General features: G+C 43.5%; 2 long non-coding RNA genes across 2 annotated transcripts; one reads left to right on the plus strand and one right to left on the minus strand.

The window, feature by feature from the left end:
• The first annotated feature begins 4,994 nt into the window (after positions 1-4,994).
• Positions 4,995-18,867, plus strand: LOC118149712 (uncharacterized). Its single transcript, XR_004737354.3, has 4 exons — positions 4,995-5,068; positions 5,443-5,515; positions 13,284-13,364; positions 15,869-18,867. It is a non-coding gene; the product is annotated as an uncharacterized LOC118149712 (long non-coding RNA).
• LOC144580576 (uncharacterized) lies at positions 5,395-7,023 on the minus strand. Its single transcript, XR_013530437.1, has 2 exons — positions 6,917-7,023; positions 5,395-5,809 (listed from the first exon to the last, which is right to left on the minus strand). It is a non-coding gene; the product is annotated as an uncharacterized LOC144580576 (long non-coding RNA).
• Positions 18,868-19,509: the final 642 nt, after the last annotated feature.

The following is a 19,509-nucleotide window of genomic DNA, read 5'->3' on the forward strand; positions in this document are numbered from 1 at the left end:
AGGCTGAGGCAGGAGAAATGCTTGAACCCAGGAGGCAGAGGTTGCAGTGAGCCAAGATCGTGCCACTGCACTCCAGCCTGGGTGACAGAGCGAGACTCTGTCTCAAAATAATAATAATAAAGTTTTAGTCCATCGTGTATCACTTTTCATTTTAATATAATACCATTTTGGATAGGCGTGGTGGCTCACACCTATAATCCCACTACTTTGGGAGGCCTAGGCAGGTCGATTGCCTGAGCCCAGGGGTTTAAGACCACCCTGGCCAACATGGCGAAATCTCATCTCTACTAAAAACACAAAAATTAGCTGGGTGCGGTGGCATGCGCCTGTAATCCCAGCACTTTGGAAGGCTGAGGTGGGCAAATCACCTGAGGTCAGGAGTTCAAAACCAGCCTGGCCAACATGGTGAAACCCCATCTCTACTAAAATTCAAAAATAAGCTGGTATGGCGGTGGGTGCCTATAATCCCAGCTACTCTGGAGGCTAAGGCATGAGAATCACTTGAACATGGGAGGCAGAGGTTTCAGTGAGTAGAAATCGTGCCACTGCACTTCAACCTGGGTGACAGAGTGAGAGTTGGTTTCAAAAAGAAAAAGAAAAAAAACGAATATTACTATTTTGTTCTCTTCTAGAGAAATTGTATAGTCTGCCCCTTCCCCACTGGTTTCCCTACGGCTCCCGTCACACCACCCCCAGGAGATAGGAAGGAGTATCCCAGCTTGAGATCAAATCCAATTTGAACCCCAGAAACACCCAAATGCTCTTCCTGGGTACCATGTACCCCTTGGACATCTGACAAATTTCTAATGATGTAGTGAGATGATAAGCGGTGAAGTCAAACAACCCCAGAGAACCCAGTTATAGAATAAAGCATTCTCTTGGGAAGTGAGAAGATTCCTGAATTCTCCACAGCTTCGAATAGAATTACATTTTATTTTTCCAGTGTAGAAAAAATGTTTCCAACTGATTTTGGGAATCTGTGGCAGGCATTTGATGTTATGTTTGGTAATGGTTTGGTCCTGGAAGGTATTGAAGTTGGAGGTGTGTTTGCTTACTGGGAAGGCATTCGTTACAGGCATTCTCTGTTAGCAGGTATGGCCTAGCAAACTGGCTGTCAGAGCCTCCCAAGAATGATGCCAAGAGAAAGGGAGTGTTAAAGACAATGTCCTATCCTTTGTCTCTTGAGAAAGAAGTTGTCCCCAAGAAACTCAGGGATGGGCGTGGTCTCTGACATATCACACATATTGCAGTTAAGTTTGCAGAGATCCCAAACAGGGATGAATGTTCCCTCTAAGAAAAACACTGCTTATTTTTTGCTCCTGTGAACAAAATGGCTCTGAATTTACGTAATTAAAATTCTGGTGTCTTTTCAGATCATAACAATGGGTAATTAACATTGTTGCTTGTCAGCTGGGAAATACCCTGGGAGGAGGCTATCAGAGCCCAGCCTTTTTATTTTGGGCCACATCTCATGGACAATCAGGGCTAATTGAATCCCTCCCCATCTCATCGAAAATGAATGAAAGAACATTGAAAGCTGCTGGCCTGGCTCACAATCAACCCAGAAAGGCCGTGTGCTCACATAAGCTAGCTTGAGATCAGAACCTCAACCCTGCATTGAGGATGGCGCCTGACAGTCTAATTTAGGAGCGTTGCTTAAAATCTTAATCAGCACAGTAAAATGAACAGAGGCGAGTTTCAACACCATGTTTGTTGTTTATGGTTATCATTTTTAATAAACGTTAAAATGTTTTCACAGGTGTGGAAAAAGGCACGTCCCTGGGACATGGCTCTGTTAGGCCTGTACTCTCTATCAAGAAAAAAAAATGTCATTGTCGAGAATGAAGACGTAACGTATTCATCAGAGCCTCCCTGCCTTTTATTTTGTGATTCCCTGAAAGCTATCTGCACTCCTAAGCCTGAGTCCATCTTCCCTGCACAAGTGATATCTTGATTGACACATCTCCAAATAAGCTCCTGAATAGCTTTCCGTATTAGCCTCAGAATAATTCAGATGTCAAATTACGGCTCGCAGACTCCCTGACTCCACTCAAGCCCCAGAATGAATTTTTTAAATATTTGGGAGAAAATATTAAATTTTGTTCAGGTTGGGTCAAAGTTCATATCATTTGGTAATAAAGAGCCACAGAGGGTGTTTGCCTGGGGTGGGCTGTGCTGATTTTATTTTGTGCAACAGCTGCAGGTTGAGCTGACCCTTGGTAGGCGGTTTGGAGTTGGCTTGCGTGCCTGCGGCATCTATGCAGTTTGCTGTATGTTTCCTCTGGACAGAAAAGGGAACAGGGAAAGGAAGAAAGAAGAAAACACAACGAGTTTTTCTCTTCGAGCAGGACTCCTGGCTGATGTCATCTCTAAATATGCAGCTTTAATTGCTCTTCTGCAGCATTAAGGGAAGAAGAGATCTTAGTTACTTGTTTTCACCACCATTGAAACTGCACTGCTGATTCAGCCTGGATTCCTGTCTTCCAACCCATGCAGCAGCGTTCCTCGCAAGCAAGACAGCAGAGCAGTGCTTGCCGGGCCGATAATGACCACTTTTCATAGTATTCATTGGGTGCTCTGTAACGTGTGGCTGAGAAAATGCTCATTATTACCGGCTGTTTGTGCAGCTGTAAATATTTAACCAAGAATGCTACCTGCTTTGTGGAAAGACTTGCTAATTACACCTGCTTCTCTCTATAATTACATATTGTTGTAAAATTCTATGATAATGACACAACTGTGTCTTCCTCTTGCAAAGGGTAAATTTATACCAAGGGCAGCACCTGAATTTCCATAAGCAATTAGCCTACACATTTACATCCCTGTGTTTTCCTGTGATTTTATTGAAATGAAAGGTAATGAATGAAATCCAATTATAGCAGGAAGACATCTAGTGACTTGATGTTTGTTTTGAACGGCAGCTTCACTTCATAAGCAAAGTGAGGAATTAGGCTGCTGCTGAAGACAGCTGAAGCATCGGGATAAAGTAAAAATATCACTCTGATAGCAGGGACCCCGATGAGCAGCCCTTACTGGAGACTGGGGTTTCCTTGACAAAATGTTTCTGTAAAAGCTGCATATTTCTGTCTGGTGAATGTGAAGTGCTGCTTTTGGGTTGTAGCCTGATTATTAGAGGAACATCACTATAAAAAAGAAGTTTCGCTCGATGCTGTAATAAAACTCAGGGCTATCATCCATAGTTCACAGGGTTTGTTGAGAGGGGGGCGGGAGGTGGGGCCTTGGAATGCTGGAACTGGGAGACTAATAATATCTGTATTTTATTATTTTAAAACATGAGCATTTCTATTCTTTTGGAAAGCTTGGCTCTGCAGGAGATGCCGAGAAATGTAGCCCCTATTTAGGCTACAAAAAAGGGCTCATTTGCTTTAATCATGAGACTGCATGTTCATAAGACGTGGATCCAAAATTCTTGAAAAACAAAAACAAAATGAGTGGCGCGTCCGTACATGTTTCCAAAATGAATATGTCTCTAACGTCTTTACTGCTTTTCCTCTTTGCTCTCACTGCAGTCTTTTCTCTCCAGCCCTCTCTCTCCCTCCGCACAGATGCAAACAGCTCAAGATGTCAGATGCAGGGAGGTGACCCATCTTTTCACAGCACAGGGGACAATTTTGCTCTGATCTCTGTGACTTCAGACACAAGCACAATTCCCAGATTATAGGCTCTCCAGCACCGTTTTCAACCTGATGATGAATTTACTTATTTCTTTAGCGGTCATGACAATTCTAACATTTTGGTAACCGTGAGGGTGATGGCGTCATCATATCATGTGGAGAAAAGAGCTACAGCCTGGGCTGGGATGACCAGTGACGGTGACCAGGCGCTGATGGGTTGTCCTGCCTGGCCCGGCCAGGGAACGGTTCTCTTCGATTTCCTCTCAGTGACTGGGCTGGAGTGTGGCTGCCTAATGGTTGGCTGTCAATACAGTAAAAATGCTAACCTGTCTTTACATCTAATCCATTCTGAGAGGGCTCTTTACATAAATGGCCTGTTCCATTTCTTCATTTTCAGAAAAGGCAATCAAATAAGATTGAGTCACACAGGCTGTTGGTACAGGATTTGTGTGTGCGCATGTGTGTGTGTTTAAAAAGCACGATGATTAATTTGGAGGCACAGCATTTTGTGTTGTCTCTGACTATTTTCTTCCTCACCGTTTTTTTTTAAGGGCTCTGAAAATCAATACTATGCTTCACTCCCATCCATCTTTATACAGTAATAAATTAAGTGGGAGTTATTGATATTTTTGACTGAGCTTTTAAAATTTACATACTAATGACAATTAGACCCTTGTGACTGTTGATTTCTGCTGCTGTATACTGTTTGTGACTTGGGCAAAGTCTTGTCTGTTTCCTCTGCTATTCTTGAGCATCTCAGATCCTCGACCAGTTGGAACTGTAATTCTAACAAGGGATGAGCTCAGAAAAGCTGGTCCATCTGCTGTCTTTCTCACTCCCAGGAAGAGGCACTGCAGAGGGTCACAGCATGACACCCCAGGACAGGCCAAATGACAACAGGCTGGGGCACCCATGAGGATGTGAGTTAGGGGTAGAGTCAAAATATTTAACCACTGTGGGCACTGATGCCCCTACCCCAGCAATCAGCACTGCGGTCTGGTCTGGGGTGCTGGGAGTTCCTGCTGCCTTATCAGAGGTTAACCCTTTAGGTGCTGAATTAAGGGAAGGAGAGGAAGTTCTGGGGAAAGGCCAGAGCCATGGGCAGCAAAGGGCTTGGGAAAGGGGGTTGATCACTGTTTTTCAACTGGTACAAAGCAGACCAATATTTAATCGTGGTGCAGACTGGGTGAGTTTTATCTCTATATAGGAACCCCCCTCTCCCAACTCCTCCCATGCAAATTTAGGGATCTTGAGGAAGTCACAGGAGTCTATGTGCTCTTTCTATTCCTCAAGAAAAACTAGAATTGTGCAATCTTGACATTGAGTGCCTTGCTTATCCCAAGCTTCCAAACCATTTCTGATAAACGTCAGGGTTTGGGCAGAGATGTAGACAATCACTGCTCACTCCTCTTTTGCCTCCTGCCCCACTCAAGGTAAGTGAAGGGCATCTTCTCAGCACTTGGCAAGAGTACTTGTTCTGAAGCTGGGACAGAGCCCTAGCAGGGAGGGAGTTAACGCAGCAAGGCCCGGGCCACTGTATGATTTTATTTTATAAAACCAAATCCCTCTGGACAACCTGAGTGCTACCCACAAGTAAATGACTGGAAAAAATAGCCTCTAACTGGTGAAAAGGCCTCAACTTCATTTAAGCAATTATTCAGGGGACTGGGGCAGCTTTGAAGGTAACAACAGTTTATTTGCCGAGATTAATTCGTCAGTAATATTGATTGTCGGGGGCCTGCTTCATTCTGTTTAAGATTCCACAAGGCACAGACAGCAGCAACTCGTGTGTGATTTTTCCCTCTAGAATTTCCAGGATGTCGAGGAGACGCCGTGAAGCAAGTTCTGTCAAACTAGATCTTGCCAGCCCGATCCCCAGGGTAAGGTGCGTGGGTTCTGTTTACATTTTGTCAAGGCAGCAAAATGTTGTTTGTTTACCTACAGGGATCTTTTCCCCATCCCCACTTTTTCTCCCCCAAAGTGGGTCACCCAGAAGTCCGGGCACCTAGCATGCATAGAGAAGCCGATAGAGCATTCTGTGACTCAACTCTGAAATCATTACGCAGAATTATCCAAATATGAAGACTGCTGAAAGTTGGGCTTCTCCGGTTTCTCATTGCATGGAGATTGTTCAGTTATACCCAACTGTCCAGGAAGTGCCTGAGCAAGAGTGTCTGCAAAGAAAGGACAGAACAGAGGAGAGGTGTGGAGGAGAACTCACTTTCATCAGAGGATCGACTTTCAGCATGGTTGGGGAGCCCAGAGCATTATTGTATTACACATGGCACTGAAATGCGCCTTGTTCTGCCCCCCCCACCCCACCCCTTTCTTCTTTCTTTTCTTTGAGTGTTTTCGAAATGAAAGAGTTTTTTCTTCCAAATTGCGCTGGGAGGCAAATTCTTGAACGGTGTAATAGAAAATGTTAGACAATATTCCTTACTGGAGCTATTGACATTTTGGATAGTTGTGACACTTTGATTTTCCTCAAAACATATGGATCAAGCCTGGCTGCATTATTGGACAGGAAGTCCTGATGAAAGGCCTGCCTTTATCTTTCTTTGTATTCCCCCCTCTCTGTTTGCTCATGGCTTTCTCTCTGAATATAATCGTGGTTTTCTTAAGCTGTCCGGGGAGTCGTTATTGCCTTACTAAATATTTCATGGTGCACAGCACACCGTACCTGCCAAATGCCTCTTATTTGTTGTCAAAAATAAAGGGTTCGTCCTTCGGAGGGAGAAAGAAAAAAGATAGAAGGTTTCTTCTATTGTTTTTATTTTCAAGTTTCTCATATGCGCCAAATGCACAGAAACGCTGGAAGCCTAGGAGGGGTGCCTTTCTATTTGCCGGGGACAAGGCTGGCCACTTATTTATTTGTGGCTTATTTATTTATCGGCTGCACGCTTTTTTTTTCTATGATTCCCAGCACTTGTTTCCTTGCAGTTTTCCTTCCTATTTGTTCAGAAGGGAAAAGTTCAAAGCGGCTCTGTCAGCAGAGGGAAAAGCTTTGCTGAATACTAACCCTCCAGCGCCCGCCTGCGCTGACCTTGGAAGAGGAGCGATAAACGGTCCCATTGCAAACCGGCATGTGTGCTTGGTTAGGCCGGGTCGTCAGGGGTCAGGGCTCACCTGAGGCCAGCGGTGCAGGGCCGACCTGCCTGAGTGAGGAGTAATGCATTTTTAAAAGGGACATTCTCGCCTTTGAATGGGCCTAATATGGTCTCTGTTTAAAAACCTGTCAGAATCCCAAGCACACACTCCATAAAATATAAATAAGTACTTACTGTTTGCAGATGTTGCTTGTTTTTCATAATGTTTGTATTTGAAGCCTCGAATCCTCACTTCCTGTCAAGTGCCCTCATGCCCGCCCCCCCGCGCCTCTAGGAACAAGGAAGAGGGAACTTCAGATGGCAATTTCTCAATGAAGACACTTTCTGTCAAATCTGTCAGCGTCCCTGGCACAATTAGCATTCTCTTTTTCTTCTCTCCCTCTTTCTCGCTCCAACACAGAGGTTTATTTCTCACCACAGCTTTACCTGTGCTGGGGGAAAGCCACCTCTCTTGTTAGTGGCATTTGAAAGAGGCTTAAGTCTCAGCAAAGTGTGATTTTCTAGGCCCTGAAAAGCAATCCTGTAACTCGAGAGGCCTGTGATCTGTACACTTAGATTAATTGGAAAGAATCAGGAAGAGGACTACAGGGAGCCTCTGTCCCCATTCCTGGGGAAATTCATAGATGGGATCTCATACATCTTTGCCACCTCCATACTGGGAGCCCTGTTGATAATCCATGGTGCAGGTGTCTGATTAATTCCAAAGTGCCTTTGGCAGCATCCGGCTTTTGGGACCCTGTCTCTGACCTAAGGCTCCTAGGCAGTGATCTCCCCCGTGTGTCCACCGAACGGCCTGTGACTCACTCCACAGCTCCAAACCCTCTCCTCAGAGACTCCCCTGGGAGCCTGGTGGGGAGCCACTTCTCTTTCTGTGTGTCTGGTTTCACTTCTTCCCCCACTCCCTGGCTTCCTCCTTGGTTACTATCTTCTGCCTGGATGGGGACGGTGCAGGATGGCTGGATAGGGCCATGTCTTTTTGCATGACAAAGTCAGCAGGTCATTTATTTCCACGTTCCCGTTGGACGACGCGTGGAGAGGACTGTGGAAGTTGGTATTTGTTCCGCAGCCCTCCCACCATCCGCCCGAACATTTTAATAACGCTCTCTGGAGCACCTGCCACAGGACGTGTGTGCTCTCCCTGCAAACCTGTGTACTTGCTGAAATCGGCAGTTTATGCTTGTGTTTTTTAAATGTGCTTATTTCGTACTGCTTATGCAGTCCTCCAGCTCAAAAGGCCAGCATAGCCCTTGTTTCTCAGCCCTTGCCACTTTGAAAATGGTGGGTGATGCGATTCGGGTGCTGCGTTCCCTAGACACCAAACTCCAGCATTATACGACGTGCCTATGTAACGAGCTTGCCCATGCACCCCTGAGTCTATTTTTAAAAAGCGGTGGATTACAGGGGCCCATGTGAGGTCCCCACTCTGCCTGTGAAACTCTTATTTCTTAGCTGTCCTGTTTTGAAGCCAGTAGTCACCAAGAACCTCAAGAGCTTAAACGACTCCCAAGAATCAAAGACTCCCCTTCGTCTCCTGTAGTCAGGAGATTCATGACAAATGTTATTCACTTGCAATTGACCATAATACCTATTATTAAAAAAAAAAACAAAGAAAGAAAAGCAAAAAGAGACACACACCAAGCCCTCCCTAGTCTCTAGGAGGTTTGGGGAGGATCTGATTATAAACACATGCCCAGGACAGCATGCCTGCGTGCCTGAATCAGGTCAGTGGAGTTTGCTTCTTCTTTAAAGCACAGAAACCATAAATCAAGATGAAAATCCGTCAGCCCAAAAGCCTTACCAATTGATACAATTTGAAAATGGGCAGCTGGAGAGGCTGGGGAGAAAGCTGACATGATGACTTTTATAATAGCAGAACGTTTAAGGTTATAGAAATAAAAGGAAGAGGATGAAATCAGGCCGGTTGATCTCTGCCTGCAGGCTCTCTCAGCTCACTGGAAGCTCCAGCAATTATTTCTGCTCCGGCTTTCCCCTCCTTTTTTTCCAGCAGACTGTTTGAAATGAAGCAGAACCAGGCATGGCAGGCTTATCAGTGTCGTTAGCTGACAGGGCGCCCAGCACACCTGCTTTTACTTGCTGCCGTTTCAGGCACTAATGCCACAGAGAATGTTGCTTGGGCCCTTATAATGTGTAAAGATTCATTTATTTCACCTTTTGAACCTGCCTGACCCCCTGGGCTTGTGCTGGGGAGGGGGTGGAGGGTTGCAGAGGGCTTTTTTTCCTGGCTCTTAGAAAAGGCTGGCAATTAGGGGGCTGGCCCTGGGGCTGTTGCTATGACAGAGGCTTAAAAAAGAGGTAGGAGCTCAGCCAGGGAGGCGCTGGGAGCTGGGACTGGGGGCTGGTGCAGGGCAGGACTCCCTCGCCTGCTGCCTCCCTGACTCCACTGTGTCCTGTGCGCAGAGCTGTTTAGACACCCAGGCACTCTGACTTTTGAAGACCCTACCCCATATCATCACACCATCACATGAGTTAAAATGCATCCACCTCCCACTTTCACTGCAACTGATGAAAAGATTTTTAAAAACTATTTTGCCTTTGGCTGTGAATAGCTCATTTCACTGATGATGGCTGAGTTTTCTTGGCAATCATTGTGTGAACTTCAGAATTCCTGCAAAGTGAACACTACCCTTCCAATTTTTTTAATAGAATGAGGTTTTTATAAATATTAAATTTAGCCACTAATAAGGTTGATATAACATTAAGTTTTGTACACATTTAGACATTCAATTATACACCAATTAATTTCAAGTTTATAAGTTCGGAGCCAATATATCTATACCTATATCTATATCTATATATATCTGAAACATTTTTAATAGGCCTCTGGAAAGGAACTGTAGCCTAATATCTGATACCTCAGGGCCTAATGGTACCTTTTACCCCTTGCCTTATTTTGGTATTTTTTTTGCCTTTTCCTTTGCCTTATTTTGTTTCATACATTTTCCCTTCTGTAAGTCTTAGTTTAAGGTTATAGTTTTCTTGGAATATAAAATGTAGTTTTTATTGGTGGACATTAAACTCTTTCAAGCCTTTTGTTTTAGTTCCTTCAATTTCTTTTCTTTTTTTTTTTTTTGAGACAGGGTCTCACTCTGTCACTCAACCTCCCAGGCTCAAGTGATCCTCCCGCCTCAGCCTCTCAAGTAGCTGGGACTACAGATACATACCACCATGCCCAGCTAATTTTTGTATTTTTTGTAGAGATGGGGTTTCACCATATTGCCCAGGCTGGTCTTGAACTCCTGGACTCAAGTGATCTGTCTGCCTCAGCCTCCCAAAGTGTTGGGACTAGTGGCATGAACCATTGTGCCGGGCCAGTTCCTTCAATTTCATATGTCATGACTAGTACTGGAAAGTTGGGATCATATTCCTCAACCTCAGCCTGGAAATCTGGAACTTCCTTCATTTCTTAATTTCCTTCTTTTAAAGAGGTTTACTATATTGGGTGTCTGTTGTTTATACGTCATTAGCATGCTCTCCTGTTCTTCTGTGAATAGAACTCAGATTTCCCTTGGGAGAGCTGTCCCTCCCCACTGGTTCAGTCCCTTTGTCTCTAGGAGTGAGCACGTGACTCAAGCCTGCCCCAAGGGAGCACCCTATCACCCTGGCCATGGTTATTGGTTCAGTAACTTCTATATCTATTTGAAAAAAAAAGGAGCTTTCTTTTTACAGAGATTATTAACTTACAGAGTTTCTAAGAGAAGCACCAGCTAGAAAGATCCTGCCTGACATGAAAGTCAATGCAAAGTGGTTGAGGGAGAGAAGCCAAATCTTAATAAATATCATGAGGGCCCTGGATTCAGCCATGCCCCGTGCCATAAAGTCATACTGCCTCTAAAGTACTCAGTTACATGAATACTTTGCTTAAGCCAGCTGGACTTGGGTTGCTGTCACTTGCAACCAAAAGCATCCTGACAAACAGATACTCTGATATCACTGGGGCAAGTCCTACTAGAGAGATTTCATTCTGCTCCTCTATTAGGAAACAATTTGAATTAGAATGTGGAACTGGTGGGCGTAGGAGTGATGGGAAGGGGACCAAGGTTAATGGCAGGGAGGGTAATGTCACAGAGAGCGTCCCATGCACGAAGCACTGCGTTCACGTTTCCCAACAGCTCTCAAGGTTTGTTAACCCACTTTACAGATGGAAAACTGAGGTCTGAAGTTACTTAGCTCATGAGAATACAGCCTAATAAGTTTCAGATTTATCTCACCCTAAAGTGGAGCCCGCTGACCTCTAGAGCAACAGCTGGGGGTTCACATCTTAATCCTTAGGGCACAAGGACCTGGAAACTCAGGGCTTCATGTCGGTTCCTATGGTCTTGGGTTAGAGGTTCCATGAAGATTTTTTGTGTCCATTATCTCACTTTGTTCTCTCTGCAACCTGTATGGCCTTCCAACCATGGAAAATTCCATTCCTTTGAGTTCTGAAAAATTGTACACAACAGTAGTTAGACTGTCTTACCACAATGCAAATTCCAGTTAATATTTAGGTAATCAGACTGCTTGGAATGTGTGAGGGGAGGCTGGGGAGGATGGGGGCGGTGGAGGTGGCTATCAAGGGAAAACAAACTTGCCTGTGTCACAATTGTTTCAAGAGGTGGGCCTGTCAAAGAAGAACAGGCCTATGTGTGATAAAAAAGAGGAAAAGGCCTGGAAGAAGTGGGTTTTGGATTATTTTTGCCAGTTTTGTGTCTCGATGTGAGGACATTTTATATACACCTCTCCCCTTCCTCTCCTCCATCCTCCCAGCTGTGCTGCTGGGTCTCGCAGCACATCAAAGTGGAAGGATCTCAACGCCTGTCTCAGGAGGTACTTTATTAAAGCAGATGGATTGGGTTTCTGGGTGCCTCTCTTGCTGAACTCCCAGCAGAACCCCTCCAAATCTTTCATCTTGTAGCAAGGACAGGTGTATGTGCAATTAACTCTTCTGTTTCCCCAGGCTACCCAAACGAGGCAGGTATTGAAAGGAGGGTTCCAATAAGAGTAACAAGAACCCCCTGCCCTAAGTCTGCTTCTACTGGTTCTGTGGACTCTCCAGTCTGTCTTATTGTTTCTGAGACAAGGTCTTGCTCTGTTGCCCAGGCTGGAATGCAGTGGCATGATCATGGCTCACTGCAGCCTTGATTTCCTGGGCTCAAGTGATCCTCCTACCTCAGCCCTCTGAAGAGCTGGGACTACAGACATGAGCCACCATGCTTGACTAATTTTTCAGTTTTTGTAAAGACAGGGTCTTGCTATGTTGCCCAGGTTGGTATCAAACTCCTGAATTCAAATGATCTTCCTGCCTCAACCCTGCAAATCACTGGGATTATGGGAAGGAGCCACCATGCCTGGCCAAGAATTCCCTGCAACTTCTTAAACTCTTTCCAACTCATTCTGGGAGGTGTCTTCTCTGCACATACTCCCCAGTCTTCTCAGATACCATCGAGAGGCCATCATTTTTCTTGCTCCCCATCCTCAATTGTTTTGCAGCCACTGCTGCTGCTGAAGCCACCCAATGATGTCCTCTCCCATTTCTCCATGTTGTACATGGGCTCTTCTGTCTTCTGAATATTGGCTCCTTCCTGTAACCCCTCACTCTGTACGTCAATTACAGAACAGATCTGACTTGTGCTCTCAGTATTTTACAGAGATACCAATGAACCAGCTCTTTACCTTTGAATTGCTCTTTCTTTTGGCCTCCTCTTCCTAGAAGAAGTTTCCTGGCCTGGGCAGGCTGGCAATCTGAGCAGTAGACTGTCCTCTCTCACACTGGCCCACTGTTTTAGCACTACAGGTCTGTAGCTGACTTATCACTTCCTATAGGATGAATTCTTTCCCAGGAAGTCCTAGGGCTCAGTGCAAATTACCCTCCCTGCTTTGCTGGACTTGTTTTAGGTTTTCTTTTCCTTTTCTTTCTTTCTTTCTTTTTCTGAGACTGAGTCTCACTCTTGTTGCCTAGGCTGGAGTGCAATGGCATGATCTCAGCTCACTGCAACTTCCACCTCCCAGGTTCAAGCAATTCTCCTGCCTCAGCCTCCTGAGTGGCTAGGATTACAGGCACGTGCTACCAGGCCCAGCTGATTTATGTGTTTTTAGCAGAGACAGGGTTTCACCATGTTGGTCAGGCTGGTCTCAAACTCCTGAACTCAGGTGATCCACCCGTCTCGGCCTCCCAAAGTGCTGGGATTACAGGTGTGAGACACTGCGCTCAGCTCATGTTGGATTTTCTAACTGAGGGCATCAGTACTCTGGATATTGGAGCCTCCTTGAAACTCCAAAGAGTCTGTACCAAAGAAGAGCCTGTTCCTCAAACATAAAATGCACTCCTTTGTCATTCCCCAAGCTAATGATTCTAAGAGTTTAGCATCTTTTGGTAATGTATGACTTTCCAATGGTTCTGGTTTTCTACTCTTGATGGCAAAATATTCCTGGATTTGGGAGAAGGTTTGTTTTATTGTTTAAAGTAGCAAATGCCAAGTGGAACCATGTATCAGTTGACTTCTATCTGAATCCCTTCCCTGGTGGAATTTCGTTCTTGCAGACATTGCACAGTTCAAAGTTCACAGACGTGAATTGTGAAGATTCTTCTAGATGGAAATATCTCAGCTCATAATCCTCGAAAGTGAGTAGAGCTTGATAGAGTCTGGGCATGTATGTGGCTGCACCGAGAATTAATGTGTCAGGCCTTGCTATTGTGAAATAGCTGTGGCAGGGTAATGACCATCATTCATTCTATTTTATTACTTTTTAAATGTGATTCCATTTTGGCTTTGGCAAAGGTGAGGGAATTGACTTGTATTTTCTGTTTATGCTTGATACCCAAAAGCCCCTGGGGGAAAATGACACTAGCTAAAATCTTGCAAATTAAGGAGGTAATTTGCTAAGACTACTTGACAAACTCTAAAGTGAAAATACTGAGCTTTAGCTGTTTGGTCATCCGGATTCTTGACTCTTGCACCCATAATTAGTGAAGGAGGTATAGAGAGGGCATGGAGCCGGCATATAGTTTGTAGCGAGTGGATTTTTTACTTGAAGTGAAATGGTGGTTAAGGTTTAGTGTCCTTAGCAGAAAAGCTGACCCTGGTATAGCAGGTACATTAGAACAGGAAGCGACTGAATGATGAAACTTCAACTGAACCTAAAAGTCCTCCATAGATCTGTTAAAGTACCTAAATTATGAGCTGGGGCACTCAGTGAGGCCCAGTAGTGGGGGCGTTCCCAGGGAAAGAGCCCATTCTAAGTGAGGACTTAAGAGCAGGTATTTGGTGCTAAGGCAGGAGACAGAATGGATTAATGGGGAGCACTATGAGTTTAAATCTCATCTGACATTTACTAGGTATGTGACTGATTTTAAAATAGATTGTTTTATCTCATTACAAAAGTTGTATAGCTTTTTATAAAGCAAAAGGAAGGGAAAAACACACCCTCAGTCTCACTCAGAAAACAATTTACTCTTAATTTTTTCATAGTTTTCTTTCTAAATCCTCTTGCATGTACAGACATACATACCTACTCATTACAAAAATAAGATTGTGCATGGAATTTAGTAACCCTCTCTTTTATGTTACATATTCTGTACACTGCCGACATCATTGTTGATGACTGCACAATGCCCCATCTTACATATCTTTTACTTTCTTATCAAATCTTCTATTGTTGGACACATACGTTGTTCCAACTCTTTACAATTACAAAATAGCCATGATAAATAATTGTAGGTAACTGTTCACCCAAGTTCAAGATTGTAGTATTTTCTTAAGAAAAAATTTCCCCAGAAGTCATATTTCTAGATGAATGAGCATGTTATAGTTTTCCGACTTGGAGTTTGTTGAGATTTTTGAATGTGTAGATACATATTTATTTATTTATTTGTTTATATCACGTTTGGGGAGATTTTGACCATTATTTCTTCAGATAATCTCTCTACCTCTTTCTCTCTCTCTTCTCTCTTGGGCTCCCGTAATGCATATATTGGTTTGCTCAATGGTGGGCCATAGTTCCTTAGGCTTGTTTACTTTTCTTCATTCTTTTTCCTTCGCAGACTTGATAATTTTAAATGACTTCTCATTAAGGTGACTGATTCTTTCCTCTGCCTATTTGAGTTTGCTCTTGAACATGCTCTTAAGAGAATTTTTCAATTCAGTTACTGTTTGTCAGCTTGACGATGTATTTGGTTGCTTTTGTTTTTTATAATTTATATTTCTTTGTTGATATTCTAATTTTGTTTATATATTGTTTCCCTGATTTTCTTGAGTTCTTTGCGCATGTTTAAGATACTTGTTTTAAAGTATTTACCTGGCACGTCTGATGCCTGTGTTTCTCAGGAACTGTTCCTGGAGATTTACTTTGTTCTTCTGAATGGACCATGTTTTCCTGTTTCTTTGTGATCTTTTGTTGAAAACTGAGCATTTAAAAAATCAGCTACCTCTCTCAGTCTTTGCAGATTTGTGGATAAGACCTTCACTAATTTGCAGGACATCTGAGCTTTGGAATCAGGCTAGCATAAAGGTTTAAAGTCTTTTCAGGTCTTTTCCAAATATTTGTCTTACCTGGGCCTACATGTGTGATTTCCCCCCCCAAAATTCTCTTGTATACACAGTTGCTTTTAAATATCTTAATTTTCTAAAGAGTTTCAACAGCTTATTCTCTGTGCCTTAGCTGTTTTATTAGACTTATCAATCAGTCATCTTTGTCTCGGGTGTCCGTGGGCCCTGTTGTTGTTCCCTTGCTGTTTTCGTAAGCCGTTCTGACTACTCCCTGCAGCCCCTTTAGCCTGAGATCCAGGTTGTGCTGTTGTTGGCTTTCTGAGCTCCAAATTAGGTGACACAGACATTGATCCCTCAGGCAGCCCCCAGATGTGTTAGACCATTGCAAATTAGATTCACTCTGCTCTCTCTGGTTTAAAGATGGGAACTGGGGATTAAGTGTCATTTCTCTCAAACCACGCCATGGCACACTAGAGAGGGGTTATGGAAAGAATGAGTAGAAATACCATGACATTTCCTTCCATTTGAATGTAGATTTTTCTTGATTCAGTATTTGCTTGGTTGTAGATTTTTTGTTCATTTCCAGAGCTCCTATAAAGTTATTATAGCCATTCTCTAATTGTTTAATGTTTCCATGTAGGAATAAGTGCCTGGAGCTTCCAAGTCTGCCATCTTGCCAATGTCATTCCTGAGCATGTGTATTTTTAAGGTTCTTGATGAAATGAGAAGTTTTGAGGACTGTAAGAATCCTGTATCCTTTGAACTAGCATTTGCCAAAGTTTGGAACACAAATTTCTCAAGATGCTCTGGAAGAGAAGTGGGGAGGAAGAGGGTTTCCTAGTAAAATAAGGTTGGGAGTTACAGCAGACTATTGCCTGTAGATAGAGGCATATTGAAAGCTCTAGAAAGTCCTGCAATAAAGAAGCCCATTTGATTCTATTAAAGCCAATATTCCCAGACTTGACTGATCAAAAAATACTTTTGTTTTCCAAAGGATCAATCTCCTCCAGAACTCATGTTTCTGAACAAAATGTGGGAAATGCTGCTTAAAGCTTCCTGAGAGCTCATGAGAACTAATTTTCATGTAGCCAAGCTGCAATGAATTTTGTGATGTTTTCCCAAATAATCAAGGGGCTAGAACAAAGCCAGAGTGAAACCCAGGTCTAAAATCCTCATGAGTGCAGCTTATAGCCCTGCTTCATTCATTTTCACCTATTTCTGGAAGCCCCTAACTTCCAGTCTCCAGGAGAGGAAGATGTTTCAGACAAGGCAGGATTAGACAACACCAGGCTGAGTACAGTGACTTCTTCTGGGATGTGTAAAGCAATTGTCTCAAATATAATATCTGTGTTCTTAGAAAACATTACACTATTTTCTCATTGACTTTTGTGTTTTGATACCAAAAAAAAAAAAAAAAGGATTCTCAGGCAATTTTTTTTTAATTTTGTGTGTATACATGTGTTTTAAGCATTAGATTGCTTCATGGTCTGCACAAATAAGATTGCATGCATCAGTTTCAGTCCCTAGCATGGACTCATCATCATCAATATCTGCCACCAAGATCTGTTTGTCTTCTACTTTGGACTCTCATGAGACTTGGCATGTTGTATGAATTTCACTTTCTTAATTTTGATGAAAGCCAATAGTGTTCTCTTTCATTGTTTGATGTATCTGTGTCTTTTCTCCTCAACTAAGAGAATAAAATGCTCAAAGATAGATTACTTAGCCAGGAAAACAGAAGTCATTGTATGTACTCAAGGTTTGGAGGTCTTAATGTTGGAATTAGAGGCCTACACAAGCATTGGAAGGGCTGGGAGAATGAAAGTGAAATCCTCATCCTGAAGCGCCGTAAGTGAGTGATTCTCCAACAGCTTGCTAGGAAGGCAATTCTCAAGAAAGTCTGGGAAGCTCCTAACACCTCCTTCTACAGCACCAGAATGAGTCATTCTCAGAGTTCTCCAGAAAGCTACTGAAAACCTCATGTCATCTTGTGCCATTGGCTATAATTGCCTCCAAAGAAAAATGGCTCCTTCTCTCTCACTTTCCAAATATCACACCCGTGCTTCCCATAGGCAAATTCTAACCTAGAACCACACGGGGAAGGGACTTCTGGGAAATGTAGCTCCTGGCTTCTTCCTGCTTCAGGGAGAATGAGAATCTTCTCTTGGAAGGAGACTGATGCTGAATTAACAACAGACGGCAATAGCGGAGCTAAACACCACTCTTTGCACACTAATTGGCACTAACTAATTGCCTGATGGAAATGATTGGTGTAAGTCAAATCATTGTAGGTGAAGCTGGCCAGTTAGAACACTCTCTCTAAACATCACTGTCTTGATTGATGTCTTAACATACATTTGAGCACTATATTATTATTTACTTCATACTTTTAATCTAAATCATTACTCTTTTATTTAAATAAACGATTTCAAGAAACTTTAGATTCATTCCGCAAATGAAAAAGCAATGTTATTTTTGGCACAGGAAAGATATCTATTTTAAAAAATGAAAATCAAATCAAGCTGTAATTTTCCACTAAATATGGTTGCCCTCACCCAGTCCTATCCGCTCACCATAACAGTGCCCCACCGACTCCCATTTTGACTGGAGTAGGTTCGTTTTTATGTGATTTATAGCCTAGGGGCTTCCTCCTCAGCTAGATCCTGCTATTGACCAATAGCTAAAAATATCAGAGTCCCAGTCACATATACATTTGAAGGTGCTTTAATGAGGTGAAAGCAGTGAAACTTCTAGCTGGAGCTTCATTTAACTGGAAGGCACCATTTCACTTGAAGTGGATGAAGAAAGTGACTCCATGCTGTTTTAAAAAGGAAATCTGGGCCAGACACTGTGGCTCAGCACTTTGGGAAGCTGAGGTGGGCAGATCACCTGAGGTCAGGAGTTTGAGACCAGCCTGGTCAACATGGTGAAAACCCGTTTCTACTAAAAATACAAAAATTAGCCAGGTGTGGTGGCATGCATCAGTAGTCCCAGAGACTCAGGAGGCTGAGGCGGGAGAATCGCTTGAACCCAGGAGGCAGATGCTGCGGTAAGCTGAGATCGCGTCGCTGTACCCCAGCCTGGCTGACAGAGCGAGACTCTGTCTCAAACAGAACCAAAAACAAAAAATCAGGAGCTCTGCCTTGTGTAGCATCCTCCATGCATGGGTCTTAGGATCTTTTAGGGGAAAGATTTTACAGAAAAAAAAAAAAATCTGTCAATGGGAATTTTCCATCTAAATGAAGCCACACCTTTTACATTTCAGAGTGGCCAATGTGGCCAGCCCATTGCTCTCATGATGGCTGTGGGTGAGAAGGGAGGGTATGATACCCTACACTTGGGCTGGCAAACTTCCTTACCACCCTTGCTTTATATAAACTTGGAAAGGTGAAGCAGTGTATCCAGTTTGTACAGGTTGCCAAGGGCAGAGCTGGGATGGGAACTCAGGCTGGTCTAACCACTGTACCGCGTGGGCTCTCGTTGAAGGATTCCAGGAGGCAGTGATCAGGGCTTATGGGGTCAGCTCAACTGGAGTGACGAACACAAAGGCGAGAACCTCTGGAGCTCTCTGAAATACTTCAGGGCATCAAAGCTGAGAGACTGAACTGGGACTTGCCAGCCTCTGAAACTGTGCTTTATAAACTGGTTTTAGGAGATACTCTTTGCTCCTGGGTAGAATTTAAGCTGTAACATCTATTCAGAAACTTGTTTCTTATCAAATAGCTTTAGTTCAGGAATCCTTGCTCCTTAGATAACTCCCAAGTCTGCATTTGTCATGGTCCCTCACTTCTCGGGGAGTTCTCAGGAGAGAAAAAGAGACCCAGGCCACAGACAGGGACAGATGTGTAGTGTGTGAGTAACCGGGCATGGACACAAACAGGCAGGGGATGGAGCTGGTGCTGGTTGACACATTGGAACCTGCCTTTGCATACACAGGAGTCTTGTCTTTGCTTCTAGAACTTATGACTGGCCTTCAGTGTCCTTTTCCCTCAGTGATATTGTTATTTGAGCTGAAGCTTTAAGTAACGAAAGTGGAAGAGGCTACTGTGTTCCAGGCACAAGAATAGGGGCATCGGTAAGTATTTCTTTGGCCAATGATGACAACAGTCATAAGAGGATAAGAGTAATTCACTTCACATCCATAAAGATGGTTATTATCCAAACAACACAAAACACGACAGAAAATAGCAAGTGTTGGCAAGGATGTGGAGAAATGCCCATTACTAGTGGGAATGCAAAATGTGGTGGCCACTGTGGAAAACATTATGGCCATTGCTCAAG

This window comes from Callithrix jacchus, chromosome 20 (assembly GCF_049354715.1).
Source record: "Callithrix jacchus isolate 240 chromosome 20, calJac240_pri, whole genome shotgun sequence".
NCBI lineage: Eukaryota > Metazoa > Chordata > Mammalia > Primates > Cebidae > Callithrix > Callithrix jacchus.